Genomic DNA, 13,384 nt, shown 5'->3' with positions numbered 1-13,384 from the left:
ATGCATATTTAAGAATCTTTGTTCGATTATCAATTAAACCGAACTATAGAAAATAGATATACTCAAATTCATTTCAAATTAACATAACCGATCAAATTAAATATCATAAAATATTCAAGCTGAAACAATCAAAGTTTTGTGTGTCCATAATTTAATTTAATTAATTTTTTTGTTCATGTATATATTACTGAATCAAAATGAGCTAACGTAACTTGTAAAAATAGTAATCAATCTATCAAGCTAATCAAATCAAACAATACTTATTTAACACAAAAATTTGTCTGAGAATGACTCAAGAGTCAATTTTGTAAGAAAATTTTCCTATTTGAGTCTATTTTTTTTATTTTAAAAGTATTCTTTAAATATGAGTAAAGCTGACGTGAAAACGTCTCACAATTATGAGTTATCTTAATATTTAATTAAAGTTTTAATTGATTTGATGAAATTTTATTTAAAATTACAATTATAACATTCAAACTTTGAACTGTCATAATCAATGATTCATGGTACATCAGGTCGTAGCTATCAACATGGGGTGGAAGTTGAGAATAATAATGAGATTGCTGCAGAACTATACACAAAAAACTTGGCAGGGGAAAAAATCACGTGTACAGTTGCTCTTATTTGCCCAAAGGGTGTGCGCTGTGACAATATATTTCCAGATACTGAGCTTCAGCTGGGATTTTCTTGTAAGAACGAATACTGTAGAACAGTTTAGTTAAGGTCTTGATTATTCTGTTTCGGAAGGGTTCATGATGGTGCATGAAGATCAATGGGAGAAAAAAGAATAAATACTCTACGTTGATTTGCTCAAAGGAGATTGGTTAAATCCTTGTTCCACCGAGTCTCTCCATAGCCTGTACCTGACTCCAAGCTTATCATAAGATACAGGCATATTCCATATATTTGCGCCGTTCAGCATTCGCTCCTGTTGACCAATCACAAGACGCAGATCCTCGTTCAAAACCTGTTCGTGTAAGCTGGGATTTGATCAGATATTTATGGATCATCCCAGCTGTAATTGCAATAGCAGAATTTTTTCTGACAGAATCATAGACAAGAAGAAACCAAGAATGTACCTTTTCAGCAAAATGCATCCACATGTTTTGTATGAAAGGAATGTGTTTTAAGATAGGAGCAAAGTCCAATGACATCCTGTACAACAATCTAGTCTTCTGTCTAGATGAAGGTAGGCAAACATGAAGTTGGTGTAGATGTGTTGAACACTCTCTTGTACTCTGCCCCTCTAATTTCCCAGGTTTCGAGATTCCAATAGTAGAAAACACCATACAAGGCGGACGGAATTCCATATCAATTGGATAAGGATCCCAGTATCCTTGCATTCCAGACGCTGGAGTCAAAAATTTCACCAAGCTGTGAAGACAACAACAAAAGAAGCAAAAATAAGTGAGTTGTGCATAGTAATTTTTCTGGTGACACACTGACACTGATGTAATAAACGCATAAGTTGGCCGGATTAACAAACCTGGGAACACTCCATCCCTTGGCAAATGTAGAAGTGTGGGTGAAAGGAGCATGTGCAAGGTCCAAAAGATTGTCCAGAAGCAGCCCATGTTCCACCGGAAGTTCCATTACAATCTGCCATGTCAAGGGCATAAGAAGAATCACGATACAAATATTTATAATGAAAAGTTTGATGAATAGACATGACATAATATGTTTAGGAGCAAAAAATACCTCGGCATGTATTTGAAATCCTGATGGTGGTAATAAAGAAGGGAGGTTAGCAGCAGGAGGATCCTCCCCCGGCCAAATCCATATCATTCCCTCTTGCTCCAAACATGGCAAAGCTCTGATCTTGGCAGTGTAGTTTTTTAGTTGATGGCATTTTCTCACAATTTCCATCAGTTGAGTATTCCCACCCTGATGTTGAAAATTAAGTGAAAAGTATAAGTTTATAATCAAATACAGATCATCAAGTTTTGTCCTATGAAAATACACCAGTTGACGGTTCCAACTAATGGCCACGGCCCGAATCGCACATAAAATTTCCGGATGATACTCTTAATCTTACCATGATAAGGACATTGAATACGACCCTCGTTGACTGAACCCAGATGAAGCGGGCAGGCTCTATGAGCACAAGTATTCTGGACACACCCTGGCTTGCCATCTTTCCCACGAAACAGAACCCAAGGTTCTTCAAAGCAGTCCATCGGGACCTTATACATAAAAGAAGTGTTGCTGAAGAAGTCCGAAATAACATGAAACAAATTTCCATTAAACAGTCCTCACCATGGTATCATCCTTCAGATCTGCAGAAAATGCAACAGGGTACCAAAAATTCTTCAAATTGGCACTATAAGGTTGGACAGGACCAGACACGTCAAGACCTCGTCGGGACTGCTTGCTGCTCTTCATAGTATCACGAGAATGAGCGGAAGAGGTACTTGGAGTAGAGTGTAGAGAGTAAGATTCTAAGATTTTTGTGTCTTGTAATATTTTATCGTTAACCAATGTTTCCATGTAAGCTAATTTGTCCAAAGCAGCAGAAACCCTTGATTCTGATATATGTACCTAAAAATATTCAAAAGTTAAAAAAAGATGCAGCCACAGATTACACCATAAATTTAGTTATTCAACCACTGCTTGATATTTGATATCTCATCATACAAAATTGTTAGAATAGCTAAATTTCACGGTGTACTTGGTGGATTTTGAGAAAACTCGTCGAGTAATATGTACCTGATTGTGAGCTAATACAAGTTCGTCCTGCAACTCTGCGAGATCCTTCTTCAGGGTTCCTATTGATTTGAATTCACGAGCCAGAGGATTTAATACCTCCACAACCTACACAACATTATAGAATTTGAGAACATCCGAAACCATGGAAAACTTACCAAATTCAAATATATCAATTCCAATACAGTTTAACAATGCACCATCAAACAATATCAGATTTGGGCTTCCAATAGAACAGAAAGAGCAGACATCTCATTAACCAACCTTTTCGTGCAGAAGCATGATTGTGAGAACATCTTGTCGAGCCTTCCAATCGCAGTATTGTATATCATATCGCGCCACTTCCAAAGCTTGATTCACATCAAGAAACTTGCCTTTATTGGTGGGAACCTTAGATCGCGGATCTTCTACATCAAAAAGTGTACTCCACGGGCTTTTCCTTTCGATGAAACCACCGTTTTCACCAATAATAGCAAATACTCTAAATCCTCCTCTGACAGCCTGTGAGACTCCAAAGAAACACCATGGCTGAGCTAAGGATCAAGAATTTTAAACTTAAATAGAGATTGAAAAAAATAGTTTGTGGATTCTGAAAACACAAGGGTAATGGGACACTGTAGTTTATGAGTTTTTAGCTAAATACCAAAGATCAGCGGTGAACAAGAGCAAAATGTTGCCTCATACATTGAGGAAATGTAAACCCCCATTATTGAAAATATAAAAAGGTTAAAACTTTCTAAACAGAAAGGAGTGAGCACAGTGAACATAAAATCTTCTAATTGTAGCTCTCTCGTTTTTTTTCCCTGAAAAGGAAAACCTTCTGCTTTCAAATGCCATACATATAAATAAAATCCAGAATGCTATATTTCATAAACTGTCTCCTCAAATATCTCCTACACTATAATGTCACAGAGCACCATCCATTAACGATAGACAACATAGATGGTGTGATCAAATGCAAAGTTTCAACACCTCAGAGCAACTTAAGACCACAGCGGAATTAACCAAAATAAATCGATATAAAAAACCAATTCAATTGTTATTAATGGAGCTGAAAGAATTTCCCTAATGAGTGAACACAAATCCGAAAACAAACCACTATAACTCGATCAAGAAACCATTTAAAAAACAGTAAAACACACAGAAATTGTAAAGAAAGAAAAGAAAAAAACCGTAAGGTAAGCACCTTTTTGCTGTTGTTCTTGGAAGAGCGGCAGAAAGAGAGTGGAAGAGCAAGAGCAGCAGCCGTGGCAATGGCAGACATGGGGGAAACTCGGGTCGGGTCGAAAGTCAGCAAGGCAATCCGAGCTTAGAGAGAGAAAGGCGGGCCAATATATTTGATCTGCAAAAGATTTAATTGTTGATAAGTGATTGGTATTTCGCGCGATCTCGATTATCATTCCATGGATTGCCAGCTGGAATTTCGTGGGCTTCTGTCCGATTCCCTCGTGGCACCTTCCTCCACCACAATTTTTTCTCTTATTTTTTTGTTCCATCCTCCTCCATAGTTCTTGAATTACATCGTTTTTGAATTTTAAAGAGTGTCTTTCTCTATTTTTTTTTTTAAAAAATAGAGTATCTTCCTCTTGTTTATAATTCAATCTGCTCTTACATAGTATTATATATATAGATAATGTGAAAACTAAATAGAGATATTAGATCTTAAGATTTTGTAAAATTTGCATGAATACCTATGCAGCAATTGACAATATAGTGAATTAAAATATTTTGATTATATCTCATAGACGAGTGATCAAAATAGCCAGCACACAAAACAGTTAAAAGTAAAATTCAATTTACTATAAGTCATAATTAAGACCTGTTTGACTAATTCGGAAGTAATCTATACTAATCGGACAATGTCAGTTGTTGTATCTGTGTCATCCTAGCTCAATCTTATAGTATCCAGCTACATAAATAATGTTCGAACAAGTTTAATCGACCTGAAATATGATTTGTATCCAATTGAGTTTTTTCTAACTGTTTCGTCCTAGTCATTTCGATCACTCATCTATGAGATATCACCAAAATACTTCAACTCGATAAATTTTTAAGGCAGATGTATCCGTGTAACTTTTATAAATATCAATATATAAGATGTCTATTTAATTTTCATAAAAGAGAAGTGTGAAAATTCTATGTTTCACATGGGTTAGTTGCAAAAAACTCTAAAATAAAATATAAAGAAAAGAATAAAACTCTCAAGAAACTGTCTCATAGATTTATTTTTGTGAGATGCGTCAATCTAAATTATATATTTAAGGTGAAAATTAATATTTTTAACATAAAAAATAATTTTTTTATGAACTAGGTCGGATGGGAGATTTATCTCACAATGGACTCGTGAGACGTCTCATATGAAGTTTTGTACAAAAAATGATATTATAAATATAGTAGATTCATGCTGTTAGTTTGATAAGATAGAAGGTGCTTTAGACAAATAAAAAATTACACTATGAATTCATATAATTAGTATACTGTGATTTGTGTTATATAGAATAAAAATATATTAATTTTATATATACAGTTAAATAAGAACGTTATATATGTTTGGTTCAACATTTTAACTAAGCATAAGACTAATAATTAGTGGGGGAATATTGGATGTTTCTATATTTATGATGTAAGCACATTATTTTATTTTATTTTATTTGTAGCCATTAATAATTGATCTAAAAAATTGAATTGACCTTTTTTGGACAAACCTATCAACCTCACTCGCTCGCCATCATGTAAATTTTCATCACGTGTGAAAGTTAAACACGTAACATAATCAGTTGTGAGAAATAAACATATCCATCGAAATCGAACGAGACTGCATAGCCAAATCCAATAGATAGAAAAAATTCAAACCAAATGGATTTTTGTAAATATTAAAATTATAAGAGTAGGTCTTTTGGGAGATGGTCTCACGGATCTTTATCTGTGAGACGGTTCAATTCTACCGATATTCACAATAAAAAGTAATACTCTTAGCATAAAAAGTAATATTTTTCATGGATAACCCAAATAAGAGATCTGTCTCACAAAATACGACTCGTGAAACCGTCTCCCACAAATTTTTGCCAAATTATAATACGTTTTTTTTAAAACTTAATTTACTATGGTTTTTCTTAATTATAGAAACTTAATTTGGTGTAATTTATATTTTCTATTTCTTAAATGTATGTATTTCTCTTTACTATTTTTCAATAGATATTTATAGATATAAGTGATAGAGGATGAGTATGGAATCACTTTTGAAATTAAAGTAATTTATTTTTAGGTTTTTTTTTAAATATTTTTAGCTGAAGTCATGATGTCATTATCATACATTACATCGTCAATTGTTGCAATGTTTGTTTGTGAATTAATATTTGTTAATTTATAATTCTAATTTAGAAAATCTTGATTTAATAATCCAAATAATTCATTTGGTTGGAGTTGTTTTTTTCTTTCAAAAAAAAAAGAACCAACCGTATTTGTTCACTGCTACATGTTAAATAGACAGTGAATTTACTTGACCAATAGTGATTTAAAGTGTATAGTACTTCAAGAAATTTCAGATTATAAAGGATAAAATTTGCATTTTTATAAATAACATATGTAATTTAATTAACTTTCTTGGAAATAAATAGTGGTGGTTAGTGCTAATTTAATCCAATCCTTTTCATCTTGAGGACACTTTTTTGGTCCCTACTTATATCATAATTAATCTAATTAATTAATTATTAAAAACGATGGTTAATAACTCATAATTAAGATTAGCCTAATAAAATTCTTAGGTCTGATTAAATTTCTGGAGCCTGTGCAACAGAAGCCATAATTAGGCCAAACCTCTCATTTGCAAAGGGGAAGTTGTCATTTGCTCTCGAGTTACCTTATTTTTCTCTTGGTTTTAGGCAGCTCTGATCAAAGCGTCGGGAGGTTTTTTCCGAGCACTCTTTGGCCTCTAATGTCCTGTTCGTTACGCAAATGATGATCCACGACATTTTTCTTAGGTTTCGCAAGAGTGGCGCGGATGGCCCGGATCCTACATTTCTGCTTTCCCCGCATTCTCCAAATTTCCCTTTGTGTGATTCACAAGTTCACGAGATTTTCTACTTAATAATCTTCATGACCCAGTATTGTATTAAGTATGACACATCAAATTAAGACAACACATTATCCATTATCACGCACCAAAAATGGCAGCTCAGACAACAACGTTGAAACGTGTTTCTAGCCACGATTTCAAATTGCAACAGTTGGTTCACACACTGAAACCCAAAACGTTTTCTCGGTTCAATCCTAACCGTTGATCTTCCTGCATCTTCGTCGAGATCGAGCCACTGCTGCTGTTCAACCTCGTATTTTTTTCCGTCTCTCAAATTTCATTCCTGAGACGATCTCATGTAAGTTTATGTTTTATTTTATGGAAAGGCCTTATAATTTATTTCATTTTTCGTGGATATATGTATGTCCATAGTCCATTATTTCTCTGACCATTATGTTTCCATATATCTTTTAAAATAATAAAATAAAAGGAAAATTAACAAGACTTTGATAATAAATTAAAATGTCATTGTGTTAGCTGACACTGTGATATTTAATGTTTTATATTATATATAAAGTTTGGCAAAATATATTACATGGTCAATGAAAAAAATAATGCACTTGCAAATATTTAGTAACAATTAAATAACTTTAATTCTTAAAATATTTCTCTGATTACATAATTGAATTTCAGTAAATATTTAAAAAAATATACGAGTTAAAATAAATAGTTAGCCCAACTAAGTGTTAAACGTTTCAGTTACCAAATATTTTGATTCAATGTTAAGTACGTAGCATTATACTAATTATTTAATCTACTTGATATAACTGTGTATTTTACCTTCCGATATTATTCAGTTGGTTTTAAAAAAAATTCGATATTATTAAAATATTAGTTAATTGACAAATTCATGTATACGACATTATAATTCAAGACTTCTCGTCTCCTTCAAATACAGTAAATCAAATGAATTTGTGATTTGATAAAAAAAAACTCATCTTTTACCATCTCACCTATTAATTTTTGAGTAGTTCTCTTGTGAGACGGTCTCACGAATTTTTATCTGCGAGACGGGTCAATCATACCGATATTTACGATAAAAAGTAATTCTCTTAGCATAAAAAGTAATATTTTTTCATCGATGACTCAAATAATAGATCTGTCTCACAAAATATGACCAGTGAGACTGTCGCACACAAGTTTTTGCCTTAATTTTTTGAGACATATCTCAAACCTGATCTCCTGCCCGGTATATGCGGTTGCTCAATTCTCCAAACTCTTGATCAACGAGAAGCCAGAACTGGCTTTCGAAGAACATGAAACAAGTCGACTCCTGCCATAACTGGAATCAGGGAATAAATTGGCCTGATGCTAAGTAATCAACTTCTTGATTCTTGCATATATAATTGGCCTGATGCTAAAAAATCGATAATAAATTCATTATTCCACACACACACACACACACACACACACACACACACATGTAGTGGTGAAATAATAATGTGTGGATGTAGTTTATTTTTGAGGAATCTTGGACAATTTTTTGCATGTTATGATATTTGAGAATTTAGTAGGTATAAAAAGAAAGGGTATATAATATTGGAGACATTTCTGTTTCGGTTCGCTTAAAGTGGGAATCAATTAATAACTTTGTTTAATTTGAACTTCACTAAAGCTATACAAAAATGCATGATAAACGTTCTTAATTACCGAAGAAAATAGTATTAATCTATAAAAATAATCCAGAAAATATACACATTAGATTTATAAGGTTTGACTCTTCTAGTTATCATATATTAATCAGGGAAAGAGTAATCATTGAAATGCAAATGTTCAACCAATTTGTGCATTGGCTGCCGTACAATTTAATAGGACGAACCTATTAAAAAAGATGATCAAGGGCAATCTTCTCATCAATAAAGTAGCTTCAAAAAGTGCCGTTCCATTTCTTATGTTGAGTTGGATGTAATAATTTGATTCGGAGAAAGAAATTTGATTTGAAAGGATTTGAGGAATAAATTTGAATTAATAATACCCATCTCAGGTGGATTTCGAATATATCACAATTACTGTTACATTTACATAAATTAACAAATGAGATTAAACAAACATATATTCATCAAAACAATCACTGAATTGGAAATCATGGATTCAGAATCCATTTATGGTTTCAAATCTATCGATCCACGCATACAATTATGTTGTATTTGGATTGACGTATTTGAAGCGCCTATGGATTTAAAATTATTAATAAGAAGTCTCTTTATATGTTTGGGCAAATCCGTTTAACAATGAATTTCAAACCCTAAAAAATTATTTTTTGATTCATTAATGGAGTTATTTCAAATTATCCTTTCAAATACATACTCGAACTCAAGTTTTTAAATCCAAACACCTTTTTTTTTTTGCAGTCACGCTACATTTACACTTCCTGGCATACAATGTTGGGTTCTCCCAGAATGAAAATGGATATGCCATAAAATTTAAAAGTTGTTGATATAAATCCCTTCAGCTAGTAAATTATATGGCAATTGATAAAAAAAAAATTAGTCACGAGGCATCATATGACATTCTCGCAAGATCATAATTTTCATTTGAAAACGAGGGTTCGTGCTTGAGACTAGTATTTATTTTCTCGACAGGGCACAGTGATATACTGATCTTTCAGCCAGCCGAGGAAGCAGGAAATGGAGCAAAACGAATGATCGAGCAAGGTGCTCTCGAAGATGTCGAGGCTATATTTGCAATGCATGTATCACATCTACTCCCTGTTGGTGTGATTGGATCAAGATCCGGTCATTTACTTACAGTTTGTGGCTTCTTCAAAGCCATGATTACTTTTGAACATGGCATCTCACAAAATCTGCATTACGGGCTGCCTCGGCGGCAATTATCAGTTGACAGACCATTGTATCACGAGAAGCCGATCCATTGGACTCTCAGGTTTGTACATGCATGTGAGACTATGTCATTTTTTTGATACCATTGTCGAATTTTGGTATTAAAGCATAAATTATTGTTGAATGCTCAGAAATAAGCAAATGCTATAGACATGGATCTTTGATGAAGCATAGAAGGGATAGCTACTGCAGAAGGTATTATTTTGAATGAACTAAGTCTCCGATCTGTTTCTGTGATATAAACTACTATTAAAAAAAATAGGGCTCTTGAAAGTTTGACAAATAATAGTTTTACGGACAATTTACAACAAGCCATGTTGCAAGTTCAAACTCGAGAATGGCGAGATCACCTTGATGACTTTATCAAAAATAGAATCTGATCACATGCTTTATGTTCTGCACGATAAAAATCCTCAGGTTGTCTCCGTCACTTACTTCGAGAGTGGAGCCGATCATCTCGATGTCATGCCAGATAGCGTTGAATTCGGTGGCACGTTGCGAGATTTTTCCAACACAAGCTTCAACCACATCCTCAAAAGAATAGAACAGGTTACTCGTTTAATTGATGGAACAAAGTGCCTGTTTTTCCAGTAGTCGACAAAGAAAAACTTATGCATATATATCAAGCACGCAATCATAACCCAAGCTCGAGTATTCAGATGCTCGGCAACAGTCTACTTTTTCAGAAACGCCGACACAATTTACCCGCCTATGGTTAATTATGAAGAATTAATGTATAAACACTTGAAGAAAGTAGCCATTGAGTTGGTGGGTATGGGAAATACCGAGTCGTGGAGCCAGTGATGGGATCCGAGGACTTTTCATTGTATACTGAACTTATCCCTGCCACCTTCTACTTCATCGGTATCAACAACAAGATGCTAGGCTCGGTCCACTTGGCCCACTCTTCGCATTTCACGATCGATGAAGATGACCTTCCAGTTGGTGCAGCTGCTCATGCTGCCGTTGCTGAGAGATATCTGCACGATGACGTCACGGTATCAACCACAACACTAAATGGATCATCTTGCAAATGACAAACATCGAATCACTCAAAATTTGGGGTGGATAGGTCTTTTCATTTCTTATGCAGAGGAAACATGAACCACTTAGTTTCGTTGGTGCATGGAAGGAGGAGACGAAGATAGGGTTTTCTTATATATTAATATTTTCTTTGTGCAGTAATTTTCAATAGTTTTATGTAAAGTCTCGTCTATGAACACAGTGACGGAGCCAGAATCTTTTAATATTTTAAATTGATTTACCCGAGCTAATATCATATTATTATAAAATTATACAAAATTTACATATACATTTTAAAAAAAAATTGGGCCACCCGTCTATCCGAGCTGATATCATATTATTTTAAAATTATACCAAATTTATATATACATTTTTTTTAAAAAAATTGGGCCAAGTCCAGGTAAACAACCATGTGGCTCCGCCTATGTGTGAACATAAGGTGGACTTGATTCCTTTGTTGTATGTATAAGAAGAATTTAAATGGGCTTTTGCACAAAATTTCCATTGATATTGACTGATATTGTGGGAAAAAAAAAAAATGAACAGGCCCGGGCCCGGGCTTTCGTTCATTGACGAAATATCAAATTAAATGAATTTTTTTTTTTTATCGAATCTATATATCTACTCAAACCAAATGAGATCAGAAAAATTTGGTAAATCAAGGATGTTATAATTAAAATAAGTTGGATCCAACTAAAATATCTAATATTGGAGAAAATCTTGATCATGATCTCAAGACTTGGTAAAGCTAGCTCTGAATTTGATAGCCCACTGTCCGAATATTTTTATTTTTTTTTCCCCATGAAAAATCAAGTTTGATTTTAATTTGTTGAGGACCATATTAGAAAGATTGGTCAATATATAAGGAGATCCTTATATTTTGTGAAAAAAGGTCCCACATTTACCTTGTCTTAATTCAAACTTTGATCTAAAGTCTTTTTGGTCAGTCAACACAAATATGGAGAAAAAGGAGGATAGAACACGCTTTGCTTTAAGTTCAAAGATTATAATCAAAACACGACTACTTAATTATTTGGTATTTACAATTACAATTAATGGGAGTCTTTTAGATTATATCTTTAATTGTCTTTTCTGATAAATTGATAAAAGGGATCTCATCCTAATATAATCAATTATCTTGACCATGTATAATTATCGTGTCCGAGTTGGTATGATAAATGAATGTTCGATCAATGATTAGTAATTTGTTTATCACTACTTAACGTTTTATAGGGTGAGTATGTGGCATATGATATGCATATTGCGGCTTATTTAGCGAACGTAATTTGCAAGACTATTACGTCATTTTGATGATTTACTTAATACTCACTGAATGATAACAATCACGAGTTTCTATTGTAAGAAAAAGGTTACGTTATTTCAGTTTTATTATTTAAGTATGATATAAAAAATAAAATTCAAATTTTAAAATATAAGATTTATGGGGGATTTGGTTGGCACACCTGTTGTCGGCCTCATGATTGTAAGCGGAGCTAAATATGGACGGCAGGGGTCGGTCCATAGCAATTTTCGAAACTTGGAAGCAGAAACTTTCAAGTCTTTTTGACTTGAGAAAACTTTCAATAATTTACACTTTACCCCTCCATTAACGACATATTCCATTAATTAAAGATTTCGACCTATATTGGCAGGGACCACGAAAGATTTGTATATATTTTTAAAAGACCCCACGAAAGATTTAATATATTACCAGTGGGTCCCTACCCAATGACCTTTATTCATTTCTTGTCTGCATCAATACACGATTACATAAGATCGCTCGATAGATTCTCAACCCCCGTATCCAAATGCCAATTCAATTTTCACGCTTTGTCTTATTGTCAATGCTCGAGGAAAAATATAGATGATGAATTATTTGTGCATCATCAAATTAATTGGTGTAAGAATGTTTACATTTAAATTTTAAACATGTTTTTCATCTCGAGGGAAATGTTTTTAATGCTTGATGAACAAAAATTATATGAAATAAAACTCATTTGATTGTTCTATATGTCATAGGAGGAATCTCAGCCCCCGGGTGTCAATCGGGTGGGATGGGTCGGGTTTCGGGTCAACCCGCGAATTTTTATTTTTTTCAACCCGAACCCAACCTGAACCCGAAGCAACCCGAAAACCCCCAACCCGAACACGAACCCGTATAACCCGAATCAATCCGTCTAACCCGACCCAACCCGAAACCCGCCTAACATTGCACTAACCCGAATCCACCCAACCCGAACCCAACCCGAACCCGAAAAACCCCAACCCGAACCTGATTTTTTTCGTGTTGGGTCGTGTCGAGTTGACGGATCGTGTCGCATTTTGACACCCCTACCCCTTTGTGCCTTGGAATTTATCCTTGGCTTGGAGGACAAATAAAAAACCACGAATAGATCTCTTGTGAGAAGGTCTCACTAATCTTTATCTGTGATACAGGTCAACCTAACATATATTCACAATAAAAGTAATACTCTTAGCATAAAAAGTAATATTTTTTCATTGATGACCAAAATAAAATATTTGTCTCACAAAATACGACCCGTGAAACCGTCTCACACAAGTTTTTGTCAAAAAGCACCTATACGTTTGGCGATATTTTTTGACAAAAATTCCGAGTTTTCATGGAATATTGTTGTCAAAAGGTGTATTTTGGTCATAATTTCGAGATTTTTGACTTAAATATTGATTCATCTAAATGAATTTAAAAACTTGGATGCAACACAACATCGACATTTGACAGGGT

The 13,384-nt window shown here is 33.9% G+C and overlaps 1 pseudogene; it reads right to left on the bottom strand.

Annotated features, from left to right (window-relative positions):
* Positions 1–467: 467 nt before the first annotated feature.
* Positions 468–4,062, bottom strand: LOC142551696 (chlorophyllide a oxygenase, chloroplastic-like; annotated as a pseudogene).
* Positions 4,063–13,384: the final 9,322 nt, after the last annotated feature.

Source organism: Primulina tabacum, chromosome 7 (genome assembly GCF_025594145.1).
Source record: "Primulina tabacum isolate GXHZ01 chromosome 7, ASM2559414v2, whole genome shotgun sequence".
NCBI lineage: Eukaryota > Viridiplantae > Streptophyta > Magnoliopsida > Lamiales > Gesneriaceae > Primulina > Primulina tabacum.
The sequence above is the reverse complement of the archived record's forward strand: the minus strand, read 5'-3'. Positions and strand labels throughout refer to the sequence as shown.